We start from the raw sequence: 12,459 nt of genomic DNA on the forward strand, positions 1-12,459 counted from the left end.
TAGCCAGTAATAGACAGTGTTGTGGATCGCTCTAGCCAGTGACAGACAGTGTTGTGGATCGCTCTAGCCAGTGACAGACAGTGTTGTGGATCGTTCTAGCCAGTGACAGACAGTGTTGTGGATCGTTCTAGCCAGTCACTGTGTGACAGACAGTGTTGTGGATCGCTCTAGCCAGTGAGAGACAGTGTTGTGGATCGCTCTAGCCAGTGACAGACAGTGTTGTGGCTTGCTCTAGCCAGTGATAGACAGTGTTGTGGATCGCTCTAGCCAGTGATAGACAGTGTTGTGGATCGCTCTAGCCAGTGAGAGACAGTGTTGTGGATCCCTCTAGCCAGTGAGAGACAGTGTTGTGGATCTCTCTAGCCAGTGAGAGACAGTGTTGTGGATCGCTCTAGCCAGTGACAGGCAGTGTTGTGGATCGCTCTAGCCAGTGATTGACAGTGTTGTGGCTTGCTCTAGCCAGTGATAGACAGTGTTGTGGATCGCTCTAGCCAGTGATAGACAGTGTTGTGGCTTGCTCTAGCCAGTGATAGACAGTGTTGTGGCTTGCTCTAGCCAGTGATAGACAGTGTTGTGGCTTGCTCTAGCCAGTGATAGACAGTGTTGTGGATCGCTCTAGCCAGTGACAGGCAGTGTTGTGGCTTGCTCTAGCCAGTGACAGACAGTGTTGTGGATCTCTCTATCCAGTGACAGACAGTGTTGTGGATCGCTCTAGCCAGTGACAGACAGTGTTGTGGATCGCTCTAGCCAGTCACTGTGTGACAGACAGTGTTGTGGATCGCTCTAGCCAGTCACTGTGTGACAGGCAGTGTTGTGGCTCGCTCTAGCCAGTGACAGGCAGTGTTGTCTTGCTCTAGCCAGTGATAGACAGTGTATGACAGATAGTGTTTTGGTGTGTTGTGTGAGTGACAATACCCAAACACACACACACACTATTGTTCAGTGTTTGTGCTCCCCCAATAGTGTGCTTTGTTGTCAGCCTCAGTATCCTGCTCAGGCCATTGATCCTTTCAGCTGGTGACCTCCAAGTCCCCCGCAGCCAATCTAAAAACATCAGTTATGTGTTCACCATAAAAACCAGTTTCATGTTCGTAACATCATATGATGTACTGGAATCAAACCAACATTGCAATATTTAAACTATTTGCACTCCTTTTGTTGTCTGTGTGTGTGTGTGTGTGTGTGTGTGTGTGTGTGTGTGTGTGTGTGTGTGTGTGTGTGTGTGTGTGTGTGTGTGTGTGTGTGTGTGTGTGTGTGTGTGTGTGTGTGATCAGTAATACGATTGTGTTGCTGTCAAAGGAACGAGACTGTTTTATAATGGAGGATAAACAGTATAATTAGTCTATAAAGGTCAGTCTAAGTGTTGTGTTGTTATCAGGTAAACCGAGAGGGGCCACTCACATTCGGCTTTGTGGCCTGAGAGGTCAGGTGAATAATTCAGCAGTTGATTGTTCGGGGCTTTTGTGTTTTCTGTGCTCCGGTCAAAAGAGTCAGTGTGGAGGCTATATACAGGGGGTACCGGTACAGAGTCAATGTGGAGGCTATATACAGGGGGTACTGGTACAGAGTCAGTGTGGAGGCTATATACAGGGGGTACCGGTACAGAGTCAGTGTGGAGGCGATATACAGGGGGTACCGGTACAGAGTCAGTGTGGAGGCGATATACAGGGGGGTACCGGTACAGAGTCAGTGTGGAGGCTATATACAGGGGGTACCGGTACAGAGTCAGTGAGGAGGCTATATACAGGGGGGTACCGGTACAGAGTCAATGTGGAAGCTATATACAGGGGGTACCGGTACAGAGTCAGTGTGGAGGCTATATACAGGGGGTACCGGTACAGAGTCAGTGTGGAAGCTATATACAGGGGGTATAGGTACAGAGTCAGTGTGGAGGCTATATACAAGGGGTACCGGTACAGAGTCAGTGTGGAGGCTATATACAGGGGGGTACCGGTACAGAGTCAGTGTGGAGGCTATATACAGGGGGGTACCGGTACAGAGTCAGTGTGGAAGCTATATACAGGGTGTACCAGTACAGAGTCAATGTGGAGGCTATATACAGAGGGTACCAGTACAGAGTCAATGTGGAGACTATATACAGAGGGTACCGGTACAGAGTCAGTGTGGAGACTATATACAGAGGGTACCGGTACAGAGTCAGTGTGGAGACTATATACAGAGGGTACCGGTACCTTGTCAGTGTGGAGGCTATATACAGGGGGTACCGGTACAGAGTCAGTGTGGAGACTATATACAGAGGGTACCGGTACAGAGTCAGTGTGGAAGCTATTTACAGGGTGTACCGGTACAGAGTCAATGTGGAGGCTATATACAGGGGGTACCGGTACCTTGTCAGTGTGGGGGCTATATACAGGGGGTACTGGTACCGAGTCAGTGTGGGGGCTATATACAGAGGGTACCGGTACCTTGTCAGTGTGGAGGCTATATACAGGGGGTACCAGTACAGAGTCAGTGTGGAGGCTATATACAGGGGGTACCGGTGCAGAGTCAGTGTGGAGGCTATATACAGGGGGTACCGGTACCGAGTCAGTGTGGAGGCTATATACAGGGGGCACAGGTACAGAGTCAGTGCTGAGGCTATATCCAGGGGGTACCGGTACAGAGTCAGCGTGCGGGGGTACAGGCTAGTTGAGGTAATCTGTACATGTAGGTTGGGGTGAAGTGACAATGCATAGTTAACAAGCAAACAGCAAGTAGCAGCAGTCGGAGAGGGGGGGGTGGGTCAATATAAATTGTCAGGTAGCGATTTTTATAAATTGTTCAGCAGTCTAATGGCTTGGTGGTAGAGGTTGTTGAGGAGCCTTTTGACCCTCCACTTGGCGCTCCAGTACCGCTTGCCGTGCAGTAGCAGAGAAAACAGTCTATAACTTGGGTGACTGGAGTCTCTAATAATTTTATGGGCTTTCCTCTGACACCACCTATTATATAGGTCCTGAATGGCAGGAAGCTTGTTCCAAGTAATGTACTGGGCCATTCTCACTACCCTCTGTAGCGCCTTACGGTCAGATGCCGAGCAGTTGCCATACCAGGCGGAGATGCAACCAGTCAGGATGCTCTCAACGGTGCAGCTGTAGATCCTTTTGAGGATCTGGGGGCCCATATCTTTTCAGTCTCCTGGGTCTTTCAGGTCCAGTCTTTCTGGGGGAAAAGGTCTTCACGACTGTCTTGGTATGTTTGGATAATGATAGTTAATTGGTGATGTGGACACCAAGGAACTTTGTCTTGCTCACATTGACGGAGAGGTTGTTGTCCTGGCACCACACTGTCAGTTCTCTGACCTCCTCCCTATAGGCCATCTCATCGGTGTTGGTGATCAGACCTACCACTGTTGTCGTCAGCAAATTTAATGATGGCGTTGGAGTCGTGTTTGGTCACACAGCCGTGGGTGAAAAGGGAATACAGGAGGGGACTAAGTACACACCCCTGAGGGGCCCCAGTTCAGCGTAGCAGACGTGTTGTTGCCTACTCTTACCACCTGGGAGCGGCCCATCAGGAAGTCCAGGATCCAGTTGCAGAGGGAGGTGTTTAGTCCCTGAGTCCTTAGCTTAGTGATGAGCTTCGTGGGCACTATGGTGTTGAACGCTGAGCTGTCGTCGATGAACAGCATTCTCACATAGGTGTTCCTTTTGTCCATTTTGGCAGGTTACCTTCACTTTCTTGGGGACAGGGACTATGGTGGTTTGCCTGAAACATGTAGGTATTACAGACTTGCTCAGTGAGAGTTTGAAAATGTCAGTGAAGGCACTTGACAGTTGGTCAGCGCATGCTTTCAGTACATGTCCTGGTAATCCGTCAGGCCCAGCGGCTTTGTGAATGTTGACCTGTTTAAAGGTTTTCTTCACATCGGCTACCGATAGTGTTATCACACCGTCATCCAGAACAGCTGGTGCTCTCGTGCATGCTTCAGTGTTGCTTGCCTCGAAGCGAGCATAAAAGGCATTTAGCTCATCTGGTAGGCTCGCGTCACTTGGCAGCTCATGTCTGGGTTTCCCTTTGTAGTCCGTAATAGTTTTCAAGCCCTGCCACATCCGACGAGCGTCAGAGCCAGTGTAGTAGGATTCAATCTTAATCCTGTATTGACACTTAGCTTGTTTGATTGTTTGTCTGAAGGCATAGCGGGATGTCTTAGAAGCTTCTGTATTAGTCTCCCGCTCCTTGAAAGCGGCAGCTCTAGCCTTTAGCTCGATGCGGATGTTGCCTGTAATCCATGGCTTCTGGTTGGGATATGTACGTACAGTCACTGTGGGGACGATGTCATCGATGCACTTACTGATGAAGCCGATGACTGAGGTGGTGTACTCCTCAATGTCATTGGATGAATCTCGGAACATATTCCAGTCTGTGTTAGCAAAACAGTCCTGTAGTGTAGCATTCGCGTTATCTGACCACTTCCGTATTGAGCGAGTCACTGGTACTTGTACTTGTACACTGGTACTTTTTTGCTTGTAAGCAGGAATCAGGAGGATAGAGTTGTGGTGAGATTTTCCAAATGGAGGGTGGGGGTGAGCATTGTATGCATCTGTCTGTGTGGAGTAAAGGTGGTCTAGGATTTTTTTCCCCCTGGTTGCATGTGACATGCTGGTAAAAAAAAATTGGTTAAACTGATTTAAGTTTGCCTGCATTAAAATCCCTGGCCACTAAGAGCGCTGCTTCTGGGTGAGCATTTTGGTATAACAAGTATTTGGTACAGTGCCGATTTTGAAGGTTTTCCTACTTACAAAGCATGTGGACGTCTGTCATTTTTATCATAGGTACACTTCAACTGTGAAAGACAGAATCTAAAACAAAAATCCAGATAATCATATTGTCTGATTTTTAAGTAATTAATTTGAATTTTATTGCATGACATAAGTATTTGATACATCAGAAAAGCAGAACTTAATATTTGTTACGGAAACCTTTGTTTGCAATTACAGAGATCATACGTTTTCTGTAGTTCTTGACCAGGTTTGCACACACTGCAGCATGGATTTTGGCCCACTCCTCCATATTGACCTTCTCTAGATCCTTCAGGTTTCGGGGCTGTCGCTGGACAATACGGACTTTCAGCTCACTCCAAAGATTTACTATTGGGTTCAGGTCTGGAGACTGGCTAGGCCACTCCAAGACCTTGAGATGCTTCTTACGGAGCCACTCCTTAGATGCCCTGGCTGTGTGTTTCGGGTCGTTGTCATGCTGGAAGATCCAAACACGACCCATCTTCAATGCTCTTACTGAGCGAAGGAGGTTGTTGGCCAAGATCTTGCGATATATGGCCCCATCCATCCTCCCCTCAGTACGGTGCAGTCGTCCTGTCCCCTTTGCAGAAAAGCATCCCCAAAGAACGATGTTTCCACCTCCATGCTTCACGGTTGGGATGGTGTTCTTGGGGTTGTACTCATCATTCTTCTTCCTCCAAACACGGCGAGTGGAGTTTAGACCAAAAAGCTCTATTTTTGTCTCATCAGACCACATGACTTTCTCCCATTCCTCCTCTGGATCATCCAGATGGTCATTGGCAAACTTCAGACGGGCCTGGACATGCGCTGGCTTGAGCAGGGGGACCTTGCTTGCGCTGCAGGATTTTAATCCATGACGGCGTAGTGTGTTACTAATGGTTTCCTTTGAGACTGTGGTCTCAGCTCTCTTCAGGTCATGGACCAGGTCCTGCCGTGTAGTTCTGGGCTGATCCCTCACCTTCCTCATGATCATTGATGACCCACGAGGTGAGATCTTGCATGGAGCACCAGATCGAGGGTGATTGACCGTCATCTTGAACTTCTTCCATTTTCTAATAATTGCGCCAACAGTTGTTGCCTTCTCACCAAGCTGCTTGCCTATCGTCCTGTAGCCCATCCCAGCCTTGTGCAGGTCTACAATTTTATCCCTGATGTCCTTACACAGCTCTCTGGTCTTGGCCATTATGGAGAGTTTGGAGTCTGTTTGATTGAGTGTGTGGACAGGTGTCTTTTATACAGGTAACGAGTTCAAACAGGTGCAGTTAATACAGGTAATGAGTGGAGAACAGGAGGGCTTCTTAAAGAAAAACAGGTCTGTGAGAGCCGAAATTATTACTGTTTGGTAGGTGATCAAATACTTATGTCATGCAATAAAATGCTAATTAATTACTTTAAAATCATACAATGTGATTTTCTGGATTTTTGTTTTAGATTCAGTCTCTCACAGTTGAAGTGTACCTATGATAAAAATTATCGACCTCTACGTGCTTTGTAAGTAGGAAAACCTGCAAAATTGGCAGTGGATCAAATACTTGTTCTCCCCACTGTATGTAGATATATGTTTTGAACTTGGCGTAGTGATGCAGAATGTAAAAAATGGCTCAACATATCCCGCTCTCCCCTATGGTCACTGCTCACCAGTTACTTATGCTAAATGAACCCTTGCTGTATCTTTTATGTTGAACAGAAAAGGTTTGTATGTTTGCTTATAGTCCATGAACTGTACTGAAGCATTGTCAGAAGATTTTGCCATGGCCCATGCCTTACTTCTCTGTAGTATTGTCATAGTGTGTGGTTGGACAATTCCTTGGTCAGTACTCCCAGCTCAGTCCGGGGCAGTAAGGTTACAACAGTGTTTTCCTTTTAGCCGTTCAGTGGTAGCTGTCCTGTTCTGGTTCGGTCCGGTCTGCCATTAAGGCTTCCTGCTATTGTGGTGCGTTATCAGCAGTTAGTCTAGGCTTTCTGTCGCTACAGGTTTTAGCTACTGTATGTGTTACCATACCTGGTCATAAAAGTGCCTTCTCAGAGAGAGTCAAATGAAATCCAAATCAAATGTTATTGGTCACATACAGATGTTATTGCGGGTGTAGCGATATGCCTGTGTTTCTAGCTCCAACAGTGCAGTAATATCAAACAAGTAAAATCGAACAATACACAGAATCTAAAGTAAAGGAATGGAATTAAGAATATATAAATATTTGGAAGAGCAATGGCAGAGAGGCATACACTAAGATACAGTACAATAGAATAGAATACAGTATATACTGTACATATGAGATGAGTAATGCAAAATATTTAAACATTATTAAAGTGACTAGTGTTCCATTTATTAAAGTGGCCAGTGATTTAATGTCTATGTATAGGACAGCAGCCTCTAATGTGCTAGTAATGGCTATTTAACAGTCTGATGGCCTTGAGATAGAAGCTGTTTTTTCAGTCCCTCAGTCTCAGCTTTGATGCACCTGTACTGACCTCGCCTTCTGGATGATAGCGGGTTGAACAGGCAGTGGTTCGGGTGGTTGTTGTCCTTGATGATCTTTTTGGCCTTCCTGTGACATCGGGTGCTGTATTTTTCCTGGAGGGCAGGTAGTTTGCCCCCGGTGATGCGTAGAGCAGACCGCACCACCCTCTGTAGTGCCCTGCAGTTGCGGGCGGTGTAGTTACCGTACCAGGCCGTGATACAGCCCAACAGGATGTTCTCAATTGTGCATCTGTAAAATGTTGTGAGGGTTTTAGGTGCCGAGCCAAATTTCTTCAGCCTCCTGAGGTTGTTGCGCCTTCTTCACCACACTGTCTGTGTGGGTGGACCATTTCAGTTTGTCAGTAATGTGTACGCCGAGGAACTTTAAGCTTTCCAGCTTCTCCACTGCGGTCCTGTCGATGTGAATAGGGGGGTGCTCTCTCTGCAGTTTCCTGAAGTCCACGATCAGCTCCTTTGTTTTGTTGATTCTGAGGGATAGGTTATTTTCCTTGCACCACACTCCCAGGGCCCTCACCTCCTCCCTGTAGGCTGTTGCGTCATTGTTGGTAATCAGGCCTACTACTGTTGTGTCATCTGCAAACTTGATAATTGAGTTGGAGGCATGAACACAGTTTCTCACTTTATGTGGTAGTTAGTGGGTAACTGGGTTAGTAATGTAGGTATTGTGTGTATGTATGTTTAACAGATATGTAACAGCCATGACAACATCTAATGCAGCCATTGTGAGTTTTGTGTGACCTTACAGCCATGTGAAGAGGGCCTTTCCTCTGACACCGCCTGGTATAGAGTTCCTGGATGGCAGGAAGCTTGGCCCCAGTGATGTACTGGCTGTACGCATTACCATCTGTCGCGCCTTGCAGTCGGATGCCGAGCAGTTGCCATACCAAGTGGTGACGCAACCAGTCAGGATGCTCTCGATGGTGCAGCTGTAGAACTTTTTGTAACACTTCAGCAATAGAGCCCTTAGTAAAGCTGTCCTTGAAAGAAAAAATATGCATTCAAAAGCTCCTTCTTGGTCAGGTTTCTTTGTGTACCTGTGGTGAAGGTGGACTGAGGTGGGCTAACCACATACACAGGCATGCTCTACTTCCAAATCTCTCTCTCTGTCACACACACATTGGCTACCATCTTTCTCATTCCTCAGCAGCCTTGCCTCTCTGTGCTCTTGCTGTGAGTATGTGTGGAATCTGCCAAGGCTGGAAGCTTTAATACACTTAACATTTTGACCTTTTGAATTAAAGCATGATCTGACCTTATGAAGGATGTGATTATATGATCACTGTGGAGGAATATCTGACATTATCCTGCTGACATTATCCTGCTGACATTATCCCGATGACATAATTATGCTGACATTATCCAGATTTCATTATCCTGATTACATTATCCCGATGACATTATTGTGCTGACGTTATCCAGATTTCATTATCCTGATTACATTATCCCGATGACATTATTGTGCTGACATTGTCGTGCTAACATTATCCTGATGACATTATCATGCTGACATTATCATGCTGACATTATCCAGATGGCATAATCATGCTGACATTATCATAATGGCATTATCATACTGACATAATCGTGCAGACATGATCATGCTGACATTGTCATACTGACATAATCATGTTGACATTATCCTGGTGGCATTATCATGTTGCCATTATCATGTTGCCATTATAATGCTGACATTATCATGCTGACATTATAATACTGACATTATCATGTTGCCATTATAATGCTGACATTATAATACTGACAGTATCATACTGACATTATCATGCTGACATTATCCTGCTGACATTTAAAGCACTAGAGTGGGTGTGGGTGGATAAAATCAGCTCCTCCTTGTTGCTTTAACAATGTGCCCTGTTTGGCAACGGACCACAGACTGGGATGGAAAATGTACTGTGTAGTGGTTGTCGGGGGTTGTATAGGTGTCTTCAGGAGGCTGTTTAAATAAGGGGACTATTTGACTTTGGTGTATTTGGGGGGCTTTACACAATGAATAGATGATAGAGGGAAGGTAGGCTTGAAGTTGACACCGAAAGGAGCTTGTGTGTGTGTGTGTGTGTGTGTGTGTGTGTGTGTGTGTGTGTGTGTGTGTGTGTGTGTGTGTGTGTGTGTGTGTGTGTGTGTGTGTGTGTGTGTGTGTGTGTGTGTGTGTGTGTGTGTGTGTGTGTGCCTGTGTGTGTGTGGTTGTGTGTGTGCCTGTGTGTGTGGTTGTGTGTGTGTGTGCCTGTGTGTGCCTGTGTGTGTGTGTGTGTGTGTGTGTGTGTGTGTGTGTGTGTGTGTGTGTGTGTGTGTGTGTGTGTGTGTGTGTGTGTGTGTGTGTGTGTGTGCCTGTGTGTGTGGTTGTGTGTGTGCCTGTGTGTGCCTGTGTGTGTGTGTGTGTGTGTGTGTGTGTGTGTGTGTGTGTGTGTGTGTGTGTGTGTGTGTGTGTGTGCCTGTGTGTGCATGCATGTGTATTATAGCAGACTTGGGCCTCTGTGTGTCTCTGATTTAAAACACACATTCTTAAATACACACACGTGTGCTATAAATATGTCCAGAACTGAGTTCACTATGACAGCCAATCCTGAGAGGTGGTTCCCAAGGGGGACCAGTATGAAAAAAGTGTCAAATTAAATGAAAATGTTTGCACTCACTAATCTAAGTTGCTCTGGATAAGAGAGTCTACTAAATGACTAAAATGCCAATGTTAACCGACTACACACACTGGCTGGCTGAGTGTTGTCATCCCTGATACTGGCTGAGTGTTGTCATCCCTGATACTGGCTGAGTGTTGTCATCCCTGATACTGGCTGGCTGAGTGTCATCCCTGATACTGGCTGGCTGAGTGTTGTCATCCCTGATACTGGCTGGCTGAGTGTCATCCCTGATACTGGCTGGCTGAGTGTTGTCATCCCTGATACTGGCTGGCTGAGTGTTGTCATCCCTGATACTGGCTGGCTGAGTGTTGTCATCCCTGATACTGGCTGGCTGAGTGTTGTCATCCCTGATACTGGCTGGCTGAGTGTTGTCATCCCTGATACTGGCTGAGTGTTGTCATCCCTGATACTGGCTGGCTGAGTGTTGTCATCCCTGATACTGGCTGGCTGAGTGTTGTCATCCCTGATACTGGCTGAGTGTTGTCATCCCTGATACTGGCTGGCTGAGTGTTGTCATCCCTGATACTGTCTGGCTGAGTGTTGTCATCCCTGATACTGGCTGGCTGAGTGTTGTCATCCCTGATACTGGCTGAGTGTTGTCATCCCTGATACTGGCTGGCTGAGTGTTGTCATCCCTGATACTGGCTGGCTGAGTGTTGTCATCCCTGATACTGGCTGGCTGAGTGTTGTCATCCCTGATACTGGCTGCCAGTGTTGTCATCCCTGATACTGTCTGGCTGAGTGTTGTCATCCCTGATACTGGCTGGCTGAGTGTTGTCATCCCTGATACTGGCTGGCTGAGTGTTGTCATCCCTGATACTGGCTGGCTGAGTGTTGTCATCCCTGATACTGGCTGCCAGTGTTGTCATCCCTGATACTGGCTGGCTGAGTGTCATCCCTGATACTGGCTGCCAGTGTTGTCATCCCTGATACTGGCTGGCTGAGTGTTGTCATCCCTGATACTGGCTGGCTGAGTGTTGTCATCCCTGATACTGGCTGCCAGTGTTGTCATCCCTGATACTGGCTGCCAGTGTTGTCATCCCTGATACTGGCTGCCAGTGTTGTCATCCCTGATACTGTCTGGCTGAGTGTCATCCCTGATACTGGCTGCCAGTGTTGTCATCCCTGATACTGGCTGGCAGATTTTTCGTTAGAATGTTTGTGTGAAGTCTGTAAGGCACAACTGCCCAAATTATCCCGAAAATATTCTCAAAAAATGTTTGGTAGTAGCTGATGTGATTTGACACACACACACACACATTCTTTTTATGTATATTTTGAAGGGGCACCTCCCATTGTCACGGGTGTCGTTGGAAGTGGACCAAACTGCAGCGTGGTGAGCGTACATTTTATTTTTATTTAAAATGTAGTCAACAAAAAAACAAACGAAAGCAACAACCATGAAGCTTACAGGGCTAAGTGACACAAACAAAGTTAACTACCCACATTGAAAGGAGGGGGGAAAAGGGCTACCTAAGTATGATTCCCAATCAGAGACAACAATAGACAGCTGTCCCTGATTGAGAACCATGCCCGGCCAAAACATAGAAATAAAGAAACCTAGAAACCAAAAAATAGAACATCACACCCTGACCTAACCAAATAGCGAAATAAAAAGGCTCTCTAAGGTCAGGGCTTGACACCCATTGACTCACCACCACCTTTCCCTCCCTGTACGAAGGGAAGAGATCAAAGGTTGAGGAGGCAGATGAAACTGCCAGGCCATACACAGACAGATGGAAAGGATATGTTGATTATATTGAGAGAGAATGGTATATAATGAGAGAGAGAGAGAATGCAGAGTAGAATTAGGCAGATACAAACTAATTATCAACATCCAGAAAAGAGCCGTTAAATTCTACAACCACCTAAGAGGAAGCGATTTCCAAACCTTCCATCAACTACAAGTAAAATCTCTCCCAAATGTTCCCAAGCTGGGCTTGTAATTGGCACTGGACACCTCATTGGGTACTTTAACTCTAAAACACTCCCCCATGAGAAGCAGAAGTATCTCATGATAGTCTGCTACTTGTATTCTGTGGTTGTTAAATTAAGTGAATGGGTATTTTAGTCCACAACTAACCCTGTTCTCTCCCATCCCCAGATAAATACCATGCGTAGATGAAGAGCGTGAAGAAGAGGCAGAAAACATGTCGTTCTTAGGTCTAGACTATGCCAAGAAGAAAGACAGTGGTGAGGAGCTGCTGGGAGTCTCCAGACTTGACTGCACTCATGACATTTCATATTTAGAAATTTGCCGTTGGTTTAGAGATACCTTTGTATATACAGTATATGTGGACACCCATTCAAATGACTGGATTTGGCTATTTCAGCCACACTCGTTGCTGTCCTGTTCTCACTCTCAATTCAATTCAAGGGGCTTTATTGGCATGGGAAACATGTTTACATTGCCAAAGAAAGTGAAATGGATAAACAAAAGTGAAATAAACACAACAGTAAATATTCCATTCACACAAGTTCCGATAGAATAAAGACATTTCAAATGTCATATTATCTCTCTCTCTCTCTCTCTCTCTCTCTCTCTCTCAATTCAATTCAATTCAAGGGGCTTTATTGGCATGGGAAA

At 46.2% G+C, this 12,459-nt stretch overlaps 1 pseudogene; it reads left to right on the forward strand.

The window, feature by feature from the left end:
* Nucleotides 1-12,459, forward strand: part of LOC135506452 (probable phospholipid-transporting ATPase IM) — a 123,833-nt pseudogene that overhangs the window by 2,129 nt on the left and 109,245 nt on the right.

Source organism: Oncorhynchus masou, chromosome 1 (genome assembly GCF_036934945.1).
Source record: "Oncorhynchus masou masou isolate Uvic2021 chromosome 1, UVic_Omas_1.1, whole genome shotgun sequence".
Lineage (NCBI taxonomy): Eukaryota > Metazoa > Chordata > Actinopteri > Salmoniformes > Salmonidae > Oncorhynchus > Oncorhynchus masou.